Below are 26,049 nucleotides of genomic sequence, written 5' to 3' on the forward strand. Positions count from 1 at the left end.
ACAGCGATGGGCAGCATATGGTATTGGTATAGGAGTTTGGGCATAATTACAATCTTTATGGCATTAAGCCGGCCCAGCCATGATACTGTGAGCTTGCCCCATCTATCAAGGTCTTTTGCCAGTGCAAGCAGTAGTGAAGGCAGATTTACTTTATAAAGGTCTTCAGAGTCTTTGATAATCTTGATCCCCAGATATTTTCGACTTGCTGTGTGCTGGGTATCCCACATGGGGGTGTGTATCCGACTTCCGGGCTTACTGTGGCTATGTACGTAAAAAGAGAACATTTTTCCTCGTTCACCTTCAGCCCTGCCCGCTTTCCAAACTCCTTCAGCATGTGCAGTAGTTCTGGTATTGATGTGATGGGATCAGCAAGAAAGAGCATGATCTTGTCGGCGAACATGGGCAGTTTCTCTCTGGGTCACCCACCACAATGCCCTTTATAGCCGGGTTGCTCATTATATTGCAAAGCAGTTCAATTGAAAGGGCATAGAGGAGCGGAGATGGGGGGCAGCCCTGCCCAGTACCCTTGAACATGGGAAATTCCTGTGATAGACTGTTCCCCACTACTCTGCCTCTGGGATTCTTGTATATTGCTTGCACTCCCGTTAGGAAGCGCTCCCTGAATCCCATTTCTCTTAGGGTGGCCTAGAGGAATGCCCATTCCACTCAGTCAAAGGCTTTTTCTGAGTTCACACCAAGGAGCGCATGATTCCCAGTCAGTCTTCTAGAGTGTTCCATGATGTCTAAGGAGTTTCTCATCACATCTCACCCTTGCCTCCCCTTAATGAAGCCCATCCGGTCTGGGTGTATCAGGCGGGGCATCAAGTCTTCCATGCACGTGGCTAGGACTCTTGTATACACCTTACCGTCTGTTCAGCAGCGATATTGGGTGATAGGATTTGCATGATGTGGGATCTCTGTCTGCCTTGGGGAGCACCACAATGTGCGCTTTTGCGAAGTAAGGTTGGGGCTTGGCCCGATGCCTGTATGTGGTTAAATAACTTGGCAAGAGGTGGGACAGGGTTTTTTTCAAGTGTTTGTAAAAGCCCATAGTGTATCCGTCTACGCCTGGGGGAGGCGTTTGATTGCCGCCTCTTCATCTTCGGGTGTTATTGGGGAGTCGAGGAGAGCTTGTTCTGAATGTGTAAGACGGGTCAAGCCAGCTTTTAAATAAAAAAAAAATATTCCCCCATATCTGTTTAAGCTCAATTGCCTTCTGATGTATATAGCTTTGCATAGTAGTCAGCTAAGTGGTTGGCTATTCCTCACGGGGAGTGCACCCTGCCCCCTTCCTCTGCTCTGATCTTGTTAACCCATCTTTCCACCCTTTGGGCTCTCAGCCCGTTGGCTAACATTTTACCCGCCTTGTCCCCCTTCTCGTAGAATTTTTGTTTCAGGAGCATGAGCTTTCTCTGGACATCGCTCAGCCCTAATGCTCTCAACTCTTCTCTCTTACTCCTGAGTGTCTCCAAGCGATCTTTATTGTATGATCCCAGGTCATGCAATCTCCCCTCTAGGTATGAGATGTCTTTCCCCAGTTGTTCCTCCTGCAATTTCCTTTCTCTCTTACGTAGTGCTCCTTGTCTCATCAAGTGCCCCCCACAGACTGTCTTTCCTGCTTCCCAGACTCTGGTGATCCCAACCTCCCTCTATCATTTATTTGGAAGTATTACTGTATTTTTTTGTCTAGTTCCTGGGAGTACAGCTTGTCCTTTAGGAGGAATTCGTTGCACCGCCATTTGGTCTCTCGCCAGCTCAGCTCTTCCATTCCCAGCGTCGCCATGACCATGTCATGGTCTGACCATCCTATCAGGCGTATGTCGCTACTTCTAATTGTGAGGGATGCTTCTCTGGTGACCAATAAGTAATCGATTCTGGCGAAGGTCCCATGGACCACAAACCTAAAAGTATAGCCTTTCTTTTCCAGGTTGAGTGCCCTCCAGACGTCCACCAGATTGGACTCATTTAAGCACGTTTGGAATCTGTCCCAGTATGCTCCTGGGGTGCAATGGGTTATCGTTTTGGTCGTTTTCCTATCCTTGTGGGGGTCAGCCCATATGTTTATGTCCCCACCTATCACTCCGGGGCCCTTGGCTGTGTCTACTATGAATGCAAGGGCTTCCTCGTTGAATTCACCTTAGCCCGTATTTGGCGTATAAACCCCTGCAAGAGTGATGGGCATGCTACCCCATTCCCCTTGTACTATCAAGAGCCTCCCTTCTATCCGGGTTTGTACTACTGTATTTTCCATTTTAAACCTCTTGTGGAGAATCAGGCCTGTTAGGGAGAATTCTCAAAAAATGTGCTAATTCCCTTCACCTTAGAGACCCCCAGCAACTTTGTTGGATTTTGAGGACTTGATTTTTTTAACCTGGAAAGAGTGAGCCTTTTTTCCCCACTCATGTATTTTGATGTGTGTTTTACTCTTGTGTTCTTCGATTATGGAGTTTTAAGATAACTCCATAGGCATCTTTTCATGTGTGTTACACAGCACCTTCACTTAGACTTCCCACGGGTTTAAAATAACCTTTCTGGAATAAACTACTGTTTCCCAGAGAATGCAAGGTTAAATTGACTTTACTAGTATTTTTAAATTCCTAGACCCAGCACACACTATCTCCCTACAGAGTGCTGGAGGGGTTACCTAGTATCCTCTATGTCTAGAAACTCATGTAGAAGTCAAATACTACCCTTTTCTATCGAAATGGCTTGTAGCAGTGGTTTTACAATGAACTACCATGATTTTTCCCGACGTTGGCCTAGGCCTATTGAACTGAATCGAGTCCTCTAGTGAACTAAAACTATTTGCACCGACTAAGAAAGTAGTTGCGATCTATTCTGCTCGTTTTTTTTAAACAATTTATATTGAGTTTATTCAAACAAATAATACAAATCAAACTTGCAGTATATTAATAACATTGCCATGATATATTAGTTAATCATTTTCACTGCTCCCCTTATCCCGCCCCCCATTCCGAGCCTACCACTTCTCATATTTTTCTCACATCCTATAGTAGGGTCTCCCCCTCCATAGATTCCGATGGATCCTGTATTGTCCCAAACAACTCCTCTATTAGTAATTTCCAGGCCATCAGGGTCTCTGCCTCCTCCTCCCCTCCGGCACTGCTAGCTTCTAGCCATACCATGGTTTCCGCCTCCGCCCATTTCTGCAGATCTTTCCACCACACCTCTAATCGTGGCCTATGGCATGTCTTCCACCACATGGCAATTCTTCTCTTTGCGAGCACATATGCTAGGTCCCTTAGTTTGTTCACATGTTGAAGTTTCTGTGGTCTAGGGAATCTCCCCCAACAAACAGGCCCACACTGTATCCACCACAATCTTGACCCCTTTCTCCGCTAGCTTCTGTGCCACTTCCCTCCAGAAGCACTCAGTAATCGGGCATGACCAGAACATGTGCACCATGCCCGCATTTTCTTCTTCACACTTAGGCAATATTTTACTGTCTTGGTTCAACATTGATAGGGGTCTGTACGAACCGCAACTATGCCCGGGCTCAGTGCTCCAGATAAGATTTGGAAGTGGGAGTATTTTACTCCCCATTTTTTGAAGTTGGGAGTAAAATGATTTTTTAGGGAGTAAAAATGTAAGTCCAATTCCCAATGAGAGTATTTTATAAGCAAGTACAAATATGTTTTAACTGAAAAACTGAATATTTTTTGTAATATGCATTTCTTTGCCCTTTGTTATTCATACACATTAAAAGATACATGTTTACTTCTTCCAATTAGGCTGTTGAAATAGTAGTTTCTTCCTGTAGTACTATGTGCACTACTGGTGCAAACAGATCCATGGAGCTGTATAGGTGAAAGCAGGAGCGCACGATTCTACATGTCTTTTTCCTATTTTTTGTTGGGAGTATTTGTACTCCCTATTTTTATTTTTTGGGAGTATTTGCCAATTTTTGGTGCGTAAAAGTGGCCAATACACACCTTATCTGTAGGGGCCGGGCTTATTTGGGTTAGGCAGCGGTATTATAATCGCTTCTCTGAGTGATTCAGGCAGCCTGCCACGCTCATATGCCTTGTTCAGCATGTCCAGCAGCGGGGGAAGCACCTCTCCCTTGAAAGTTTTGTAGAATTCACTTGGAAGACCGTCAAACCCCAGAGTCTTAATAGTGGGCAACTGTCTCACCACCTCCTCTAGTTCTTCCAAAGTGATTGGTTCATCTAATTCCTCCTTCTCCTCAGCACTAATCTGTGGCAATCCTATGTCCTCCAATGTCTCCATTATCATTGCGCAATTATCCTCCCCATCGTCTTCATATAGCCGCCCGTAGTAATCTACGAACTCCTGGTTGACTCCCTCCTGGGCGTCAACCACCCTCCCATCTTCTCTAGTTATCGTCCTGATCATGGGTCTAGGGGTTTCCCTCTTACATAGCCATGCCAGGATCCTCCCAGGTTTGTCCCCTCCCGCATGCTGTCTCCCTAAATATTTTTTATAGTTGAGGTTACAAAATCTCTCCCAGTGCCCAGCACACTTCTGCTGCAGCCCGAGTATCCCTTCAGCATCTTCTGCAGTATTAGTCCCTCCTTTCTGCGTCCTTTCCAGTTCACTCTCTGCTTCCCGCAGATCTGCCAGGAAACCTCCCTGCAGACCTTTGGATTTTGATATAGCTACTCCTCTCATCACTACCTTAAAGGCCTCCCATAGTGTACCCGCCGAATCCACGCTGCCAGTATTTGTCTCGAAGTAATTAACAATCTCCTCTCTCATATCCTCCCTAAAGAGGGGGTCCCTCAGTGCTTCCGCTCTGAGGTGCCACGTCGGTATCCTCGCCCTCAGGGGACGACATTGCCATATCAGGATCAGAGGAGAGTGGTCCGAGAGGACCCTCGCTCTGCATTCAACATGAGTGGTCTCAGCCACTATCTCAGGCGTGCCAAAAACATAATCTAGCCTTGTATGTACTCGCTGCGGGGCAGAATAATGCGAATAATGCCTCTATAGGGGGTGTCGCGCCCTCCATACATCTTCAAATCCAAAGTCATTTAATAGTGTTTGCAACGCTTTAGCCGCTGAGCCAGGTCTATCAATTTTCCCGTCTGATCTGTCTACTTTGGGGTTTAGTACACAGTTAAAGTCCCCTCCCCAGATCACCGCACTTCCCGCACACATGCTGAGGTTATTACACAATGCTTTAAAGTATACCGCTGTGTTCTGGTTCGGGGCCCTATTTTCCACCAACCCCCTCATTATGACCATCCTCCCACCCTCTTCAACCAGCGTATGTAGTAGTTGAAATGGAATATGTGGCGCCACCCAGATAATCACTCCTCTGGCATATGCCAAGTACGTCGACCCCACCACCGTCCCCTTCCATTTTTTCCCCACCATTTCCAGCTCGTCTCTCGTCAAATGCGTCTCTTGCAGTAGGGCTATGTCCATCTTTTGCCTACGTAGGTATAGCATGACCTTGTTCCTCTTTAGGTAACTGTTGAGACTCCTAACGTTCCAGGTTATCACTAAGATCCCCCATGGCATAGCATATTCCCTCTCCCTCTTTCCCTTGTCTGGTCCAAATCCACTTGCTTAACTCGTCTGTATAGGCTTGTATCCCAACTTAAACACCCCCACTAAAAACACAACAAACTCCCCAGCCTACCACCCACCCGCCTCCCTATCCCATCCCAACAACACTCTCCCCAATTGTTGCCCAGCGCCATCCCTGGATCTCAGGCACCCCTGCATCTAGCCCTTTCTGGCAATAGCCCGTACTCACGGCTCAGCAGGGTCAAGCCGCCCTAGTGGCTGTCTTACTACTAACTCTTGGGGATTAGATTGCCTCCATGCTACTGCTCCTGTTTATTACCGCTAGTATTTCCCAGTCAACTTTATACTTATTATTATCTATTTTCCAGTCCAACAGGATCAATAGGTCCAAAAGTGACATAATGCAGTTCGAATATTGAAACATAACGTAATGGGCTCCCCTCTGCTCAGCACCCCAATGATTTTACTGCATCCCCCTCACTTATCGTGCTTCCCACAGTCTTGTTCCTCATTTCGGTCCAGGCAGCCCTGCAGACCCAGCCACACCACCGCATCCTCCGGGGTTTCAAAAAAGAACGCCTTACTTTTGTGAAAGACTTTTAGCCTTGCAGGGTACAACATGTATTTGATCCCAGCCGCGCGCAGTCTCCTCTTGACTACCACATAGCTGTATCTCTGCCTTTGCACTAACATTGTGTAGTCAGGATACGCCGTAATGTTAGTAGATGCCCTTTCAATCATCCCACCTTTACGAAAATATTCCAGGATTTTTTCTCTGTCTTTATAGTTTAATATTTTCGCAATTATCGCCCGAGGAGGGGGCCCCGGGTCGTGGTTTTCTCATCAGGGCCCGATGTGTTCGTTCGACAGTAAACCCTTGTGACAACTTGTCCGCTCCTATCTCTTGCAGGATCATATTCTCCACATAGTCCGTGGGGTCCTGGCCCTCCTCCCCCTCCGGCAAGCCGACTACTCGGATGTTGTTCCTTCTCGCTCTCCCTTCCGCTTCTTCTGCTCGGTTCTCCAGGTTAGCTACCTGCTGCTTTAATATGTGGACCTCCTTCGCATTATTTGTACTAGTCTCTGTATTCGTTTTCACCGCAATCTCCAGTCCACTTGATCTTTCCACCAGCGCCCTAACATCCTGTCGCAGCAGGGTAACTTCAATTCCCACTGCATCAAACTTGTTCTCTAAGGCCGTTTGTAGGTCTGCCAGTGCTATCCCCCCATGTGTTCCTCAGCTCTGTTATCGCCGCGAGGACCTGATGAATTTCTCCCCCTGGAGTGCCGCCCGCGGAGTCTGTTGCTGAGCCCGACACCAGGGCATCAGGAGTTTGTGGCGTCTTAGCAAAGGCGTCCATTGTGGGCTGTTTGCTTTTAGTCCTGAGTCCTTTAACCGACTTAATGCAGTCCTGTCTGCGTGCTCAGTTCTGGGCCCCCTTGTGTCGTTCCAAGTCTGTTCCCTGCAGCTCCGCAGCGACACCAGGGCAATCCAGGCTCAGGCACGTACCCTTCAAAGGGCTGAAGTATGTGAGCAGCGTACGCTGCACTTAGATTTCAGGTGGGTTGTGCTCGCCCACGTACTCCCACGTACCTTCATTGTCAGTTGCAGATGCTGCTCTTTCAGGTCATCTACTTCATTGCCACTCGCACCAAGCTGATATCCAGGCCGCCACGGTGCGCATTTATTATATCCCCACGCGCTCCAATGTCCTATGCACCACCACAAGGACACCAGGACCCACCTCTTCACTGTGCGTCGCCCCCAAGGGGTTATTTATGATTGTCATGATCTCTGCTTCCAAAAGGTCAGGGTTTTCCCAACTCCCTTGGAAGCAGATCCATAACCCAGGTTCCGAGTGCCAACCAGTCCCAATTGGGACCTTTTGGACCCAGTCCTGGCGCCAGTGGCACCAGGCTCATAAATATGCCCAGTCCCAGCGCTGGAAGCGCCGGGCTCATAATGCTTGGGTGGACTTACCTGCAGCAGACCATGCTGCTTACTTGCCTGCCAGTTGAGCCTCTGATCCTCTTCTGTTTGGAACTACTTTTCCTGTTGGGTGGGGCAGGAGCCACTCCCTAGATTCAGAACACTGGAACTCTTCTGGAAAGCAGGAACTCTTTTCTTACCTAGGCGTGGCTGTGGAAGGAGACACCTAAGCACTACAGGAGGCTATTTAAACCACACCCGATGGATGAATCTTGCTTTGCGTTATTCTGCATCCTCTGCAGCAGAACGCTCATCGTGTCTTCTGCATCTGATCCTGGGCCTAAGGAAAAAGGCTTACCATCCTGAATCCAGTCTTCAGCAACACCTATAAAGACAAGAAAGAACAGGTTAGCATTACGGTCTTCAGTGACAGCTCTTCACTTACCTGGTCCATCGGCTGTCACCAACGCCTCGCGCTGCATTCCGGCATCTGAAAGACAAAGGCTTACCTACTCTTCGTGCGCTCCGGAGGTCTTCACACTGCATTCCGGCATCTGAAAGACAAAAGCTTACCAACTCTTCGCACGCTCCGGAGGCCTTCGGCGCTGCATCCCGCATCTGAAAGACAAAACAAGGTGCGTTTAAAGACATTGGGGAACTTTAATACTCACGTGCCATTATTCCTTTCCACATCCAACCCAGTGGGTATTCCGGCACCCTGCAGCCGCTCCGAACTTGTACCTGCAAAATAAAAAGACAGAGCGCATCGTGAAGGAGGCAACAAGCCCTTACTTACGTGCTTCCAGGCGCTTCTATTCATCACACGGGCTCCATCTTCAACTCACTTCAGCCAGTCATCCGCCATCGCCGGAACCCTGCAAAACAAGAGACATCATTCCTAAGGACTTTTAAAGACATTAGAATTACTCTAAACTTACCGTTCGTGCAGTAAACGACGGACAGCAGTCCTCTGAAGTCAAGAGGCCTGCTCCCCTTATCCAGTGAAGAAACTGGTTACAGCACCCTTCCCCGAGGCAGATGGAGAGCACGGCGTTCACTTACCTAAGGTGAGAGCGTTAACCTTTGGGTTCTACAGGAGAAGAGAAAGGGAATAAGAGAGAGACATTCAATAACCCAGTTCATTAATCCCATATTTTCTATCTGCAGACATCTTACCCTTCGAGTCAGACATACAGTGCACAGAGGTCCAGCCCAAAGAGCCAGCCGTGTGTTACACATCACCTTTGAAGATACGGTATAGGCCCAGTCAAGACCGGCGCCTCTACGGGAATCAGGTGAGCGTTACAATGATCCTGTCCCCCTCCTTGGGAGGGCCTGATGTCACCCAGTTCCAAGGGGGTTGGGGGCCACGTGCCTCTTTTCTCACTCCCCTTGTTACAGCTATTCAACACCTTCCACGACTGGCTCGTCTTGAATCCTTGCAGGGGTGAAGTATTCTGCCAACTTGTGCCTTTTTACGCCAATTGAAGGTAACTGAAATGGCATTTTGCTCCTATTGCAGGGGAGCCCAATTTGTTCAGAAACGTATTGGTTTGATATTGAAGTGTATTTGTGTATAAATATTACGTTGCCCCCTTCTAGTGAATGTTTTCTAAATGATTGTGTAATAAATTAATGTGTTTTACCAAGAAAACTTGAGCGTAAGTGTCTACTTGAACCACTGTGATTGTAAGACATCTGTGTAACCTCTTGTACTGCTCACATTCCCTCTTGAGATAAGCCTGGCTGCTCAGCTCGCTACCACAAAACTGTGTAGTACCGACTTATACCAAAGGTTGGTTTTGCTTACACCTGTAGTCCTAATTGTATGTGGTGGTCCCAGAGGGTACTGCATGCAATTCTGACTGACAAGGCCCACCCCTCCTTTTTTCTTGTCCAGCCACTAGCCTTATTTGTTGGACGAAAAGTAGGTCAAGGTCTGCTCTATCAAATTCGCGGGCCACTAGTGACGGTTTCGAGGGTGAGGTGAGCCTTTTGACATTGAGTGTGCCCACTTAGAGTTTTTATTTCCCACTCTGGTATTGCCGATGTTGCAATCATCAGGTTGGGTTTTGGCCAGGGCTCCACTTCTTTCCGGCGAGCGACGTGTTCTGCCTGTTGATTTGTCCCCTGACTTGCTTGATGGTGTCAGTTCGTGTACCTCCCCCCCCTTTGCCCTCCCACCTGAACTGTTAACCAAATTATTCCCCTTAACTGAACTTCAAACAAAGTCTCCCAGTAACAGACATGACCATCATTAATGACCCAGGCTCTTAAGGTTGGGACACCCTATTGAAGTTGAGGGCCACTAGGTTTGTGGCTCACCCCCCTAGGGGAGGGTCACAGGAAATTCCCTTTCTTTTGTGTTGTACGTGTGCGACTTACTACAAAGGCGTCTATACCTCTGATGAAATCATGGCGGCTTTGTAGGTGATTCCGGGGTCAATCTGGCATATTTCCTGCCTGCATTTGACCGTTTTCACCCTTGCTGGGGCTTATCTACTTCTTGCTCCTTGGGTGCTTGATCTTGCGGTGGCCCAGATGGAGCTCTGTCATGTTGGCCAGTTAGGTGCTTCAAAACTTGTCTTGCCTCTTCTGGGGTCATTTCCCGGTATTCTTCTCCTTTAATTTCACAAAGGACAAATCGAAGGGGTATCCCCACCTATGTCTCACTGCTTTTTCCATCAGCCAAGTGATAAGGGGTTTACAAGCTCTCCTTCTGCTCAGTGTGAAGCTGGATAAGTCCTGAAAAACCTTGAGCTTAGGGCCTTGGAACAGGATATCTTGCATCTGCTTCGCTTTTAGGAGGACTTCTATTTTTTCTTTGTAGCTCAGGAATTTCACTATTATGGAGCGTGGTCCCCCCGCAAAGGCCCACCCACCCCTGTGGGCCCTTTCAATACGTACTACTTTGCCCTCTTCTGTTGAAAAGAGCCGATTAATAATGTCTTCGACTTTCCTCTCCACCATGGCCGGTGTTTCCCCCATCGGACTCTTCTAGGCCGTTTGTTCTTAAATAAGATCTTCTCTCCCGGTTTTCCAGGTCGTCCATCTTTAGGGTTAATTCTTCTTCTTTCACTTCTATTTCAGTCATCCTGGTTTCATCTCCATCAGGTCTGTGTTCGTTTTATTATGTTCTAGGTGTTCCACCTTATTCACTCTACTTTCCCCCTGATTTCCGAGATGGAGGTTTGTATGTTCGACCTCAGCTCACAGATTTCCGCCATAATTCCTGCGATGTCATCTTTTGTGGCTGCTGCACTTATCTTGGCGGGGGGGGGGCGTTAGAGTATAGGTAGGGGCCTTCTGTTCTTCTATATTACAGACTGTCTAGAAGTCGTATTGTCTCCCGTCTCGGTCGTCCTTGTGCCACCTTACTAGGACTCTCGCCTTGGCAGCAGGGGTGTTTGCTTCTATCCACAGCGGCTTCCAGGTTTCACCACGCCCCCCGGCGTGTCTGCCGAATATCAGATCACCCCATTGTGCACTTTGGCTTCCCGCACTGCTTGAGAAACCAAGGCAAATTCCTCTTGTGCACTGTTTGATGACCCAACTATCTGTTTTCCCCTGGCTGGTGCAGCTGACTTGTTCCCGGAGCTATTGTGGTGATGCACCCGAGATTTTAAGTTCCTTTTGGGCCTTCTGCCCTACTTTCACAAGGTGATTCTTCACTTACTGTCAGGGGCCCTCCCAGCCACCCAGCTGAGACTTGTGTGGGCGCCGTTTATGCCTCTCCTTGGGATGGTGTCTTAGGCTCTGCAGCACGAGGGCCCTCTCATGCTGCACTTACCACCCGCCTTTTCCACATGGAGGCAGCCTCTTGTCGCTTATTCTGCACACGTCTTGTGTGGAGTTTCTGGTGGTGCGCTGCCTCTGTTGTCCCCAGCCGTTGGTCCAGGGGGGTTGGCTGGCCGTATTATGTTATTGTCACTGTGGCCGCGGATTCCTGTCAGCGGGAGCCATGGACCTCTCGATGGGCCCCCGCGGCTTTCCGCTATCATGCATGTCTGCTGGGCGGAGACCGGTCCAGTTGCCAGAGTGTCAGAGGGGACCGGAATGCGAGTCGCTCCCGGGATCCACTAAGCACTGCCGCCTCTGCACACACAGCTGGTGCTGTCACTTTTGCTGCAGCCAGGGACTCCCCAGGGGTGGATCCTTCTCCAAGTCAGATGCAGGCCGTCTCTCTACAGGGAGGGGTGGGGGAGCAGCCTGCGATCCGGGCACCTTTTTCTCCCAGTGGGAGAGGGGAGCGCTTGCACACCCACCACAAGTCAGCTGCCGAATCGTACCAGGCTTCTCTTCTACCGGTTTGTGTCGGCTCTCCGGTGTTAGCGTTCTTTTTCTGCCAGTTAATTTTATTTAATGTAACTCTTTGGCTTACACAAAGAAAACCTTTAGCTATTTTTACCGAACAAGGAGCAGAAAACAACATAAAAGAGAAGAAAATGTCATAAAAGAAAGTGGAAAAAAAACAAGTTCAACTATGCAAAATCAAGACGAGAGTTAATTCAATCGTTAAAGAAAACTTAAAGAACATTTTAAAAATCAAGAATAATTGAATAAAAATAACCCAAAACAACAAGAATAGCATTTTCCCAAACTTCTGTTCTGCAGATATGCTAAAATATTAATAAACATTTATAAAAATGCCTGTTTCTTATTTCCTTTCTCTTTCTTTTCTTTTATGTTGCTTAGTGTTTAACACTGCAAAAGTCTGCTTGATTTCAGGTCCTTTTCACTGTTCCAAGAGGTTCGTCTTGTCCCTCAATTTTTTCAAAGATGAACTGGATACATTTTATGACCGCAAGATTGTTTGAGATCTTATCTCCTTCCAGCAGGTATGACCACCAAAGATCAATGTCCTTGAATCTGTATTCTTGCCAGATATGACCGAAGTAAGTCTGTCGTTCACCTCTCACAGAAGGGCATTCCAGCAGCAGATGTTTCAATGATTCAACTTTTAATACATTTTTACATAATCTACAGTTCTTTGGTTCATCTCTCTCTCTTTTTCTATAATGATTGGTTCTACTTGGCCAAAGATTCAAACGCAGCTTTAAGAAGCCTTGCCTCAAGAACCAATTGGGGAAAAGGGTTAGGTATTTGGGTAGTATATTCAGTTTTCGCGGGACTGCCCAGAATTCTTCCTAGCCTCGATATTTAGTGAGCTTGTCCAGTGTATCAATCCAATCTCTAGTGTACATTTTTTTTTCACTTGATCTGGGTTGTTTAAGAAGGATTCTTCCGTCTCATTTAAATTTAGAAGGATCATCTGGCATATTTTGGCCCATTCAGTCAATATTGGTTCCGACCTCTCTTCCATTGCTTTTTTTATGGCCGCAAAGCCCCCCTTTGTTGCCGGTTCTAGGCATCTTCTGTAGAAAGACAATATCTTCCACTCCACGATGACTTTCAGAGAGGATAGTGCCAGCTCTCTTCTAATTAAATGAATTGGGAAAGATTTTGGCAAACCCAAAATAGATCTCCAGAACTTGCCTTCTAGAAGTGACCATATTTTGTTGTCCAATAGGAGTGATGTTTGTGATCCATAGGTTAGGATTGCCACTACTTTTGCACGATAGAAGTCTATAAGCGGTTTCATGGAGAATCGACAAAATCGCGCCAATAGAATCTTAGCTTGGCCTATTAGGTTTCCAAGTTTGTTTTTTAAATCCTGACATCTCGGGGCTTCATATCTGTTGGTATTGATACAAACCCCCAGGTACGTAATAGCTGTCACTTCCGTTATCTTTTTATTGGATAAATACCATTGAGATGAGTTTATATTTTTCTTCTTTTTGGTATTAGAGAACGTCAAAATCCTAGATTTTTCTGGATTGATGGTCATTTTATTTTTGGCTACATATGTTTCTAATGCTTTTAGTTGATGTTGAAGACCTATAGGAGTCTGATCGATTAAAACTATGTCGTCTGCATAGATCAATCGTCCAATTGCTATATTAGCAAGTTTTGCTGGAAAGGATCTTATATCTACAAAGGCTTTTTCCATATCTGAGGAATATAGTTTATATAATTCTGGAGCCAAGGGGCATCCTTGCTTAAGCCCAATGGTCATAGGAATTGTGTCTGATAACAGGCCGGCTTTATTTAGTTTCACTTTAATTGAGGTGTTAGAGTGTAATTCCTTTATGTTGTAGAGTAGAATTTCTGGACAATTCCATTTTTTTTATTTCCTCCACATCCTCTCTCGATCAACTGCATCAAAAGCCTTTGATAGGTTAACAAAAGCTTTATAGAATTTCGCCTCTTTGTTGGTCAGGGTTCGAGCTTTCAACAGATTTAGAATAAAGATGTTTAATGGAGTGCCTTGTCCTTTTACGAACCCAGATTGCCATTCGTCCTTATGGCCTGTTTGTGTTGCCCAATTTGTCAATGATTTTAATAGAATTGAGGCAAAGATTTTTCCAGCCACATCCAGAAGGGCAATTGGACTGTAATTTTCTGGGACTGTTCTTAGGCCCTTTTTAAAGATTGGCACCACAATACTCGTCTTCCAAGAAGTCGGTAGTTTCCCCAAAGCCAAGATATATTTAAACAGTTGGTGTAGGATTTTAGCCCATTCCGCTGGGTCCTTTTTCAGACCTTCATTAGTCAGGCCGTCTGGCCCCGGTGCTCTAGAGTTCTTTAGCTTTTTAATTATGTCTTCTAATGTCTCACTGTCTATGGTCAGCAAACTTTCATCCCTTTTTGGTATAATCCAATCATTTATAAGAGGTTTTAGCACTGGCTGTTGTTTGTAGTATAATTGCCATTGTTTCTCTGTGACTGGATTTGTTATTATGGCATCTTGCAAAGTCTCTCTATTATTTATTAAGGCCCACGTCTCTGCTGTATTTCTCTCACATATCGTTCTTAACATTGCCTGGAGTCGTGGTTTAACATTGTTTTTTTGTGCAACTTTCTCCAATTTCTGAAGGTTTGTTTTATTTCTCGTACTTTATCAGCTTTATTTACCTCATTCAAGTCTTTCAGTGATTTTAACTGTTTCCTCATAGTCTTTTTTTTATCAACCACGGCTTGATCGAATATATGTCGATGTGACATTATTGGTTTTGTAGTCCCAGGTTTAATTCTAGTATGGAAGATTTTTAGCAGAGGAACATAATCGATGGTTTGCAGAGGTAGCTGCAGATACAAATCGTTTAGGGTGGATGTCAAATTGTCGTTCAGCGTTGGTAATTTTGCTGGATTCATTTTTACTCGAGTTCTCCCAGTGTTGATTTCTATCTTGAATGGGTATATTTCCTTTACGTTCTTAGGAAGAAAACTAGAACAAGTAAGTTTGATAGCATTGTGGTCACTAGCCTTGGTCGGTTGCACCTCAAGTTTTTGAATAAACGTTGACATATTAGTTGAAACTGTCACGTAATCTAAGATGGCTTTGGATGTCAGCCACGTCGGTTTCCCTGGGATGTCGCCTAACGTGACTCCATTTAGGATTTGCAATCTCTAGATTGTAACGTGGACCTCCAATTGACCCCTCTTTTGTGTTTGGTTGTGGCCATTTTTGGTACGTCTTCGAGTACCTTATTGTTTTCGTCCAGACAAGTGCAATTAAGGTCGCCCACCAATATTATCCATGGGTCATGCCATTTAGCTTTTAGATCATCAATTGCCTCTGCTACGTCCCTTGGAAGGGATTTGTTTCCTTTAGCTCCTGGCACCCAGTATATATTCATCAGCACAACGTGCTGGTGGTGTTGATCGTCTAGGGACGACGGTGTTTCCAGGACTAAGATTTGAATATATGGAGTCAAGTTCCAAGAATGAATCACATTCCAGTTTAGTTCTTTTTTTATCGTCATCAGCAGACCCGCCATTGGTCTTCCTTTTTGTCCTTTTTTTGCTGGGTTTAGATTTACTGAATAGCCTTCGATCAGGGGAGTTTCTCTCAACCACGTTTCCTGCAGGCATAGTACATCTGGCATCTCTTTTTCAAATTCATTTTTTGTTAGGTGGTTGAATCCCCTTGTATTCCAGGAAATTAGGGACCACGTTTCCTTTTGTGTTACCTTCCGGCCCTATAGTGTCTTCATTTTTCCTGCTGCTAGGTTGGCCAACCATACCCATCTCTCCTGTTCTCCGTCTTGAGGTTGGGTTACCTGCGATTGTTTCATGGCTTTTTTATGCGTATCGTACGCCTCTTGAAAACAAGCTTTCTTTGAGATAGTTTCTTGATCCAGTACCTCTGGTTCTGTTTCTTTATTGTTTTTTTTCGGTTATCTTGAACCCCTTCTTTCTTATGGTCCTCTCTTTGGATAGTAACAGCTGGTGAATCACCTGGGAGCATGTAGAAACCCGAATACTATCCATATACCTTTTGTCAGGAAATTCTATCAGGGTTATGTCACTAGAGCTGATTAATCTCAAAGCTGGTATATGGTGGAACAACCTTAGGACATTTGCCCGGTTTAGGATAAGACCATCGTCAGTATGTACTAGTCTTTCCAAAAGAAGACCTCTGCCCTTTTTTTCCGGGTTTAATCTGCGTTTCGGCAGTCTCAAGGGACTAGTCCGGAAATCAACAGTTCCACTGTTCTGCTCACTTTCTTCTATGGTGTATTCCTTGAACTCCAAAATAGGTATGGGGCCGTTTATATTTTGACTTTCCAGGTTTCTGGTTGGACTTTTGACTGGTATGTTTGAGCTTCCCGTCATCGTTGTCTTTAATCTTTTCTTGCTTACAGTTTCGGGCTTGACTATATTATTTTCCTTTTTTGTTGTTTCAGCTTTGTTTGCGTTTTCCCCAATTATCCTCTTGTCATCCAACATTGGTTTAACTCCCCTTTGTCGTTCCGTCTGTACTTGTTCATCAGTTATTTCAATTTCCTCTTCTTCGGAGTCACTATCACTTGAAACGTTGTCGTCCGAGATGGAGTAAGTGGACATATCCATTAACTCCTGATCGGAGTCATCCGTTTCTACTGCTTCTTTGTTCTTTGGACTCGTACTTGTTTGCGTATGACTACCAATGTTTCGATTTACTACAATAGTTGCTGCTTCCTTTGGTGTACTCAGACATTTGAAAAATGATTTGCTTTTATTGGATTTACAAACCCTCTGCGGCGGTTGATTTTTTGTTTTTTTTGAGTATCTGTAACGGTTTGAGTAGTTTTCGCTTTCTTATCATTCATAGCGATTTGCTCCTTTCGTTGCAACAGTGATACCTTCCATCTGTTTTACATCCTTTTTTTTAAAGATTTCGCACAATTTTGAGTTCTGCTTATCTATTTTTGATACATCAATATCTTCTTCGTGCTGCGAAAGGTCTAAGGTTTTTTTGAGGTGTGTGTTGTCCTTTTTTTGTGATCTGTTTTACTTTCTGATCGTTGTTCGCCGTGGCTCCTCTGAGTTTAGTTTTCCGCAGGGATTTTTGAGGTATTTGGCACCAGTTCATTATTTTCTTTATTTTTTTCCTTTCCTTTTATTGTGTCCATTGTATATTTAATGGTTTCTCCTTTCCTCGGTGTTGGGATTGGACATTCGACCTGATTACTTAGCTCTTCTAAGGTCCCTTTTCCAATCATATTTTCAGTACGTTCTTTCAAATGCTCTTCATTTGCATTTTCTTCTATTTGTGGTTGCAATTTTGCTAATTCTTTTGATTGAAAAACGGAGCAGTCCGAACCACCTAGAGAATCTCTCCTAGGATCTTTCCATCGGTTTTCCTTCTCTTTCATAATTGGTCCTAGGATGGTGTGTAACACATCGGAGATTCTTTGCTCAACATTTTGCATATTTTTTTGGATGGCCGATATGAATCCTTCAATGAAGATTGTCTTAGAATGAACCATTGCTGGCAATGTAGTGTGGTCTTTCAGAGTATCCGTAGCATCTTCATGTAGTTTCATGTAAGGGGCCAGGATCGCTGCCATTGTTGTAATCATCAGGAAGTCATCCTTTTCACACTTTTCTCCCCCTGTCTTAGGTTTGTTGGTCATCTCCCTCTCTTTCTGAGGTGCTTCCATCGTTGATGGTAGCGTGTTCAAGTTTGAGTCTTGGTCATTGTCTGTTTGAATTATCTGGTTTTTGGTTTCCCCTTTCATGGTTTGAACGGCCGTCTCTACAGTCTGGGGCTCTTTATCTAGTAAGGTTGAGTTTTCCAGCATAACAGCGTCAGGGATTTCGTTTGCCATGGTGTTTTTATGAGTTGATTTCCTTTTGGGTACATTCCCAGAAATGCCTGTCCCCCAGTTTAGTAAGGATTGTTTCCCAAAAAAATGATTATTTCTGTCTTGAACATCCCCTGAGGATAGGGTCCTGGGTTTCCATATTTTTTTTTCTAGGTCTGTACATCTTATAAAGTCCATTCCGATTAATTTAGGGGTTATTGTTTTACCTTTCGTTCCATTAAAGGTTCCTTTCGCTGTTTTTGCTAAATCTTCCACCGTAGTGTTGGGTTATAACTCGGGAATATCCTCAGATAGTTGAATTAAATCCTTTGCCTTAGGAGTATTTTCTTCTACTGTTTTTGATCTGATCTCTAGTACAGGTGATGGCTTCTCCGACACATCTTCCTTTGAAAGGTCAGTTTCCCTTGTAGCTTCTAAGTCATGATCATTTTTGTCGGATGTTTCATTTGGCATAAGGGCCAGAACTTCCTTCGTCTGCTTTGCATCAGCTAAACTTTCCTGAGGCTGAGGTGATTCGTCTGTTTCAATCGTATTGTCAAGTTGATGGAATATGAAATTGTTCCTGGGTGGGTTGACCTCATTGCTCTCTGAGTTTAATTGTATGTCTTCCTGTGGCAGCTCCCTCCCTGTTCGATTGCCGATCTTAACCTCTATCATGAACGGACCGAGTACTACTCCTTGATTATAATCTTTCGTTCCATGATTCGGAGTCATGTTTTCCTTAACTAGCACCGATTCGTTATCCTGGTCTTCGGATAATATTAAATCATCTATATGGTTGTTTGGTAGAGGGTGGTCACCCAATCTAGTTGCTAGCACTACTTCTGCCATTAGGTATTTGGAGATCGTATGTGTGTTAGTTTGGAACACTGATATCAAACCTTCAAATGGGGCTGTAAGTATCTTTTCCCATGATGTTGTCAGGTTATATCAGTTGTTTGCAGTGTTCAGGATCAAAAGGGTCGAACCCCAGCAGTCTCCCTTTCCTTAGAGCTTAAATCTAAATTTTTGATCGTTTCGCGGGGTGGGATCAAAGGGGTCAAGCCCCAACAGTTTCCCTACCCCAGCAAAATAACAACTGGTGATGTTAGCTTGTTTATCCGGGCTGATCTTAGCAACTTTTTATCCTTTGGTCATATGACTTGTTTAGCTTTGGGATATCCCCCAGATATACAAATGATTTTTAAAATAAGTGACCCACCTACACGTGACTTCCGCACGGTGTTTCCCGTATCTTTTCGTGCCCAGCCGACCAGCCAAACAGCTTAACGCCGCAAAGGTGGATTGCCCTCGAATAAAAGCCCAGGAAGCAAGCGCAATTCAGCGTTGGGGCTTCAAAGATTAATGCTGGAATTTCAAACAGCAGGCTGCAAGCAGGTAGAATTCGCAATTTTTGAGTCACCAGTATACACCTGCCAGTTTAGTTTAAAGAGTAGGGAAACGCTCGTCATCTCAGGTCTCCCCTTTGGGACGGGAGCTGTGGGTTAAGCGCCCATTACAGTCCGCGCACCCTAGTGGTCTCACTATTCCTCTTTTGAGTGATGGATTCATTAGGTTGCAGAAGTGTCGCCAGGGGTCTGTGGTTGAGGATTCCTTTGAAGATGTCATGAGTCCCTTAGGGATCCTGTAAGGTTTGTGTCCTTGATCAGTGTGGCAAAGGTTTCTTCTGCAATTGGGTCTAGGCAGGTGAGTTTTGCTGTAATCTGTGTTTCGCCTAGTGTCTGTGGTCCGCTAGTCGTAGATATATTTGCCTGGGCGCTCTTTAAATAAAAATAAAAAAAAAAGCTTTATTGAACGTTTCACGTCCCATCAACAAAAGTCAAACAAACATAACTACATTTCTACATAACACTGGATATCGGGCATGTACATCTTAGAGCCCAAACATTGCCCGGCTGGTATACATTCAGGTAATTAAGGACTGTGGGAACATATATTACTAGGCAGAGAAACAGAAGTATTGGGGGACCTAACTGCTCACTGGGCGAACTGGTCTGCCCGCTCAGGAGATATACTGAACAAAAATCCCCCCCTACCTCAACCAGGCTAGGCCGTCAGATTGGGTCAATATTCCCAGACATTAAATAGGCGGTGAAGGTATTCCCAATATTTTTCGGCTGGTTCTACAGCCCACAGAGATTTGCATACTTTTTGTCTGCATAGTTGGTCAGGTCCTTCAGCCATACACCCAACCCTCGGGGGAAGGGGGGGCGGGGTGGGGGAGGGGTGGATACGCTCGTCCACTTCATCAAAATGCAACGTCTGGCAGCGATCATGCAGGTCGAGAGTAGCTTCTGGTACTGTTTTGGCAACCCCGGGAGCCACCCAAACATGCAGCACAGCAGATCGTAAGGTATTGACTGCCCCAGCATTTCAGACGGTTTCCACCACTCCTTCCCAGAATGAGCACAGCTTGACACAAGCCCATATCATATGTAGAAAGTCAGCATTACATCTCGGACAACAAGCAACTCTACTGCTATCAAACTAGTGCATGCGAGCCGGGGTGAGATACACTGTGTAGTGTCTTAAGTTGAATCAGTTGTAGCCGGGTGTTGAAATGCCCCACTGTGTGTGCTGCCGCAGAGCATCGCCCACTGTTTGCAAGGGGCGTCCCTGCGTCCTACTCCCATTTCCTATTACACTTCAAGGCTTTCCGTGGAAGAGTCTATTTGGATTAATTTGTAGAGTGCAGAGACCACCCCCTTACTTCCGGGAGAGCACCCGATAGATTTCAAAAATGGAGTGATGAGCAGGATTTCTGGGAACCCAGGGGACCATTCCCTGAAAGCAGCTCTCATTCTAAAATACTGTAGCCTTCACTGAAAGCCCCCTACCATCTTTTCTGCAAATAGCTCCTGCCTGGGCTAGGTTGATGGTCTCCTGGATGGTATATCATTTTGATCTCAGGTGGTTGGTGATGTCAGAAAGTGCTTGTCTCGGGATGATGGAATTCTTAAAGAAAGGCAGCTTTTTTAATCTCGATTTTGAAGAGTTCTTTCTGTGGCTTGTTTGCCTATTCTAATCTTGTGGCGTAATAGTACTTTTTTGCTTTGTATAGTTTGAGTTGTCTCTGGTATTTTATTTTGTCTTGTCGGGTGCATTGTTCTCTGTTTCTTTCCATTTTGTGTTTTATTTTGTAGTTTTCAATTCTTCTGTGAACCATTTTGCTGCCAGTTTTGTTAGGGGGGGGTTGGAGGGGTCGCTTTAAACATTTTTGCTAATGTTAAAGGACATTTGTACCACGCACTATCACCACCAAAGTGGTCCCCTGGCACACTGGCGGTTCTGATAGAGGAAGGGAGGATGGGTTAATGGGAGAAAGCAGGAAACGTTCAAGAGAGCAGTGATGTGCTGGTGGCGGTCTCAGCCCGGTGGGTCCGTTGGCTGGGCCTGGGGTGTTTGCGGCCAGTAGTCGTCATGTACTGTTGTGGAAGTCTGATTTTTGTTGTGTTGTTGCAATGTAGTGAAGTTTGTGTGGTTTGTTGCACTGTAGGTTTGTGGTTGTGTTTGAGAGGTGTATGCAGAGGAGGGAAATTGTTAGTGGAATTGGCTAGTTGGCATCTCTATCCTGAATTAAGGCGCAGGGCTTGTGTAGTCTACCCTGATGTGCCATTGATCTGGGCCCATCTTGCATTCAATGTCCCATTCATCTCTGTCTCCCACCTCAACGAGCCTCCCTCACCACCCCACCTGTCCTCCCTTCCTACTTCTGGGGCCGGAGCACCTGCCAATTGACCACCACTCAGCTAGTGTGGCGATTGTCTGTCTCGACAATTCAATTGACACTTTGGTACCTGGTGGCAACTAAGGGGGGGGGGGGTGGGTGAGGTTGTTGGTGGGATTTTCTGGGGTAGTTGGCTCAGTCTCCATGTGTTTGTCTATCTGGTGTCATCCGTCCCAGTACTGCGGGAGCTACCCCGTCAGTTCTGGGCTATCCGTATCCTTTCCAGTATAGACATCCTTTTCCTCTGTTTCGGTTTTCAGTTTGAGTCTGGTCTTGAAGAGCCATGTTTTTAGTAATTTTCTGAATTTGTGGTGATCTTCCGTGTTTCTTATCTCTTTTGGGATGTTGTTCCAGGTTTTTGCGGCTAAGTGGGAGAAGGAGGTGCCTCCAAGTTTTTTCTTAAGGTATGGTTTTTGTTCCAGGTGGATTTCGTTGCTTGATCGGAGGGGCCTCTTTGGTTTGTAGACTGATTTTCTTTTGAAGGAATTCTGCTCCTTGTCCTCCGATTGCCATGTGCGTTATGCACATAGTTTTGACGGTGATGCAATGTTTTACTGGGAGCCAGTGTAGTGTTTTAGGGCAGGAGTGATGTGGTCTCTTCTGGATAGTTTGAGGAGTAGTCTGGCTGCCGCATTTTGGATTCGTTGTAGTTTTTTTCCAGGAGGTATTCCGAGGTAGAGGCCGTTTGCATAGCCGATTCTATAGTGAGTGTTTTGTGCGTAAAGGAGAGGAATGGTAGGATTCTTCTTGCTGTGTGGAGGAGGAAGAAACATTTCACTGTTGCGTTTGTGGTTCTAAGGTTAGGGTGTTAACCATCAGGACTCCCAGATTCTTTACTACCTTAGATTGTGTTGGTGCGGTTCCCATTTCCGTTGGCCATAGAATGGCGGTTTCATTCCCTTGGTCTTTAGATATGATCATGAGTACAGTCTTTCCTGGGTTGATTTGTAGATTCTTGGCATTCATCCAGTTGAAGACTTCTTTCAGACAGTCGATTAGAGTTGAGTGATCCGCTTTGCCTTTGATTTTGTAGATGATTTGGGTGTCAGAGTAGTTGTAGCAAGTAATGTATTTTTTGAAGATTCTGATGACCGGAGTTTGGTAGATGTTGAAATATAGTGGTGATAGTGAAGATCCTTGTGGTACTCCATAGTCATTAACTCGTGGAGTGGATTTGAAGGGTTTAACCCACACAGTTTCGGTTCTGTCTGCTAGAAATGATTTAGTCCAGAGTAGTGCTATGTCTGTTATGCCTGTCTTCTAGTCTTTTGGTCACAGTGTCATGGCTAACTGTGTCAAAGGCTGCGGAGAGGTCAAGTAGAATAAGGGCTGAGGTCGAGTGTGTTAGTTTTAAGGTAGTCCCAGATGGAGAGTAGTGCTGTTTCCGTTCCTCTTGCATATTCAATTCCTCCTATTGAAATCAATGAAAAATATATTGTACCACAACGTAGAAAGGTTTTTTTTTTAATCCAGCATGGATTCTTTTCCCCATAGACCCAATGATTTAATCAATGAACACAGAAACTGAACAAATTACACATAATGCTTATGCATGAACAGTGTGGCACGGCCCAGGAATGGCCGAGGATATGAAATTGAGGCAGAGCCAAGAGGCTGACAAGTAAAAGCCAAGTGACTGTGAACATACACAGAGGGGTATATGCAGAAGAACCTTTGTGGGCCAAAGAGCCGAGGGTTCCTGGTTGCAGACCTGTAATGGGTGGACTGTGTGGTCCGACAACTGCGCCTAGACCAGGTAACCCACCACTGTGAAAGCCAAAAACCTTATTAAAACAAACCAGAAGGTTGTAAGATGATTGAACTGTTAAGCTCATCACGAAGGAGTACCAAGTTGATTTGGAGTTCATTGGAACACTGAGGCCAAGTATTAGTTGAGAAACTAAAGTCTTGGGGAAGGAAACTCAGACTGGATGAACTTAAATGAGGACAGAACCATCAGGGCCCTTTTCTTTGGAACTGTGTTGACTTGAACTTGGGGGAAGGGAAACCCAAGGATTTGTGAAACTGAACTTGGGAAAGGTAATCTCAAGACTTTTGTGGAACTTTCTTGAACTTGGGGAAGGGAAGCTTAAAAGGAAGCTAGGCGCTGGAAGAAGTTCAGAACTTTGTTTTGATCGCCATTTCTTTTATTGTTGCCATCCCTACACATTGTTTAGCTTTAGTTGCGAGGTCAAGAATAGCTTTTGGACAGTCTTAAATTGAACTTCCTGACTCAGACTTTCCTTAGTTTTGTTCAGGTAGGGAAATACCACCTTAACATAGGGCAAGTTAGGCCTTCAACCATCCTGACATTTGAGGTAATAAGCTATTTTATTTTGAACTTTGAATCGGTTGTCTGGGTCTTGCTTCATGATGCCTTCACAGTGTCAGGAATATATAATGAAAGATAATGAGGTGAGCATGTAGGCTGAGGTGTTCAGGGTTTACAAATTCAATGATAATACCCACGTGCTGCCACTGACATGTCAAGGTAATGGACAAGTGAGTTGGAAAACAGGGTAAAGGGAATAGGCAGGCAGACATGTGCAAATGGTTGGAGGAAGGCATGCACACATTGGGCCACTGCTCCTACTTGATCCCTCCCTGCATCACTCAACCACTCCATACCTGATCCTTTTATTTCAATGCCTACTGCAGTTTAGAATATTTACGGGAAGTGTTATCTGACTTTCCAACTGCCTGCAACCTAGCTTTTACCACCTTTCTGCCCCTGGCATGTTACATGCTCTGGTATTGTTACTGGCAAAAATAGAACGGTGGGGACATGTCCTACTGCATACAGCAATTCACCCTCTCCCTTTCATCTGGACAGGGCTGCTGACAGAGGTTCCGCCCCATGGTTTTTCCTATGCTCCACTCCTGATGACAAGTTAAACTAATTGGATGTTCTTTGTTCCTTTGGGTCGGTCTTTTCTCAGCTCGTTGACCTTCAAGTGCCCGATCTCTGTCCTGATGTTAGATCAGTTTGAGATGCACATCATCTAATCTACACATTACTAATTGCAATCAAGGTATTATAGCACTACTTCGGGAACAATGGAAGTGTAAAGGTTTCTGAACATTGGTTAAGTGGATGGCAGACCACAGCGTCTAGGCCACACCAAACATGGGAGTCACATGGCTGTAAACCTGTTTGTAGGCTAAGTAACCCGGTAAGAGTTGTAAAGGAGGATATAGGCCAGGCGAGAAAAAAGGGGGTTGTGAGTTGGGGAAGTGGGCCAAGACCCCAGACACGGCAGAGTCATCCTCGTCATTGTTCCATCTGAGCACTTAAACTCTGAATGTGTTGGTCTACAAATGTCCCTGTCCTCAATGACCTATTCCAGAATTGTATCTGCCCTCAAGGGCATGTGAAGCCAACTTTCAAGGCAACACACCGACGGATTTTTTTTAGAGAGTGGCAAAGCAGGAAGACCCAGATCAGGGAGTTACTCACTTTACTGGCACTCAAAGAAGTTAACCAAAAGAAAAAAAAACAAACAATAAATAAAGCAATCCTATTTGAAAATGTAGTGTCGGTATACCAGCATGGATCCCTGTGAAGCCGGCTCTTAGCCCAGGACACGGTGGGCACACAAAGGTACAAGGTATGATGGTGAATTGCTGGGTCCTATATGCCAGCAAGTATTCCCACACTCTTGCCTAATCCTCTAAATAAGTGACTCACCCAGGAAACCCAGCATTGAAGACTATTCAGAGAGGTTATCCTAAAGAGATACATTGTTTAATCACAGTCCAATTCAGGAGGCTAAAAAATGTAAACGTATGTATGCTAAAAGAAGGGGGTATGAGTAACAAACTATCTGCAGAGAATAAACCCTATACACGTGGAGAGCTTGTGTCCCATTACATTTTACCCCGAGCACTAGATGGGATTTAGTATGTTCATCACTGACATGTTAGTGCATCGGTAGTGAATACATTGATCAAGTTCTTTCCAAAGGCTGTGAAGTTAAACATAAGATCCATGTCCACAGAATTAGTGTACGCATTGGTATAACTGGAGACCATGTCCAGTCTGTGTCTGGATTAGGCTGGGGAATGGGTCAACCGGATTGGCATGGCGGTTCTCATTTGCCTTTAACATTTGGTACGTCTGTAATCGTGATTAATTCCTTCATTTCTGATATATGACTGAACTGCTTAGTGTACAAACTAAAATTGCCCCGTTCAAACCTTTCATCACACTTTAAAGGCCAACCTGTCTCAAAATTAGAGGAACAGACCAATGCAGTTTTTAATGGGACCAACAAGGGAACAATAAGATTTGAATAGATTGTAATGTTTCAGTCTTTTTCCTTAAGCAATTATATTTACACTGATGGTCTGGATTGCCCGGTAAAGGCCTGTGGCCAAATATATATGCTGGCACAGGTGTTATCGCTATGACAACCTGGGTTAATCCCAGACGAGCTAATAATGTGCAAGCATTAAGACAAGACCCACACACTGCAAGCTGTGTCATGGAAATGGAAGACGGGGTTAAGAGTGCCGCCTCTCTTCCATTTTCATGGTGAGGAAAAGTGTAGCCAGCGGGGACTCAAGGAATGGGAAGATGGGGGCCAGAGAGGTGATCAGACAGTGTAGATGGGAGGAAAGCGGGATGGTGTGCAGGTTGAGGCATGTAGAGGTAGGAGGGTGGTTGTGCTGCTGGGGGAGTGGGGTGGGGTGGTATGGTAAGGCAGAGAAAATTGCAGTCG

Source organism: Ambystoma mexicanum, chromosome 6q (genome assembly GCF_040938575.1).
Source record: "Ambystoma mexicanum isolate Mex_15411 chromosome 6q, UKY_AmexF1_1, whole genome shotgun sequence".
NCBI classification, from domain to species: Eukaryota; Metazoa; Chordata; class Amphibia; order Caudata; family Ambystomatidae; genus Ambystoma; species Ambystoma mexicanum.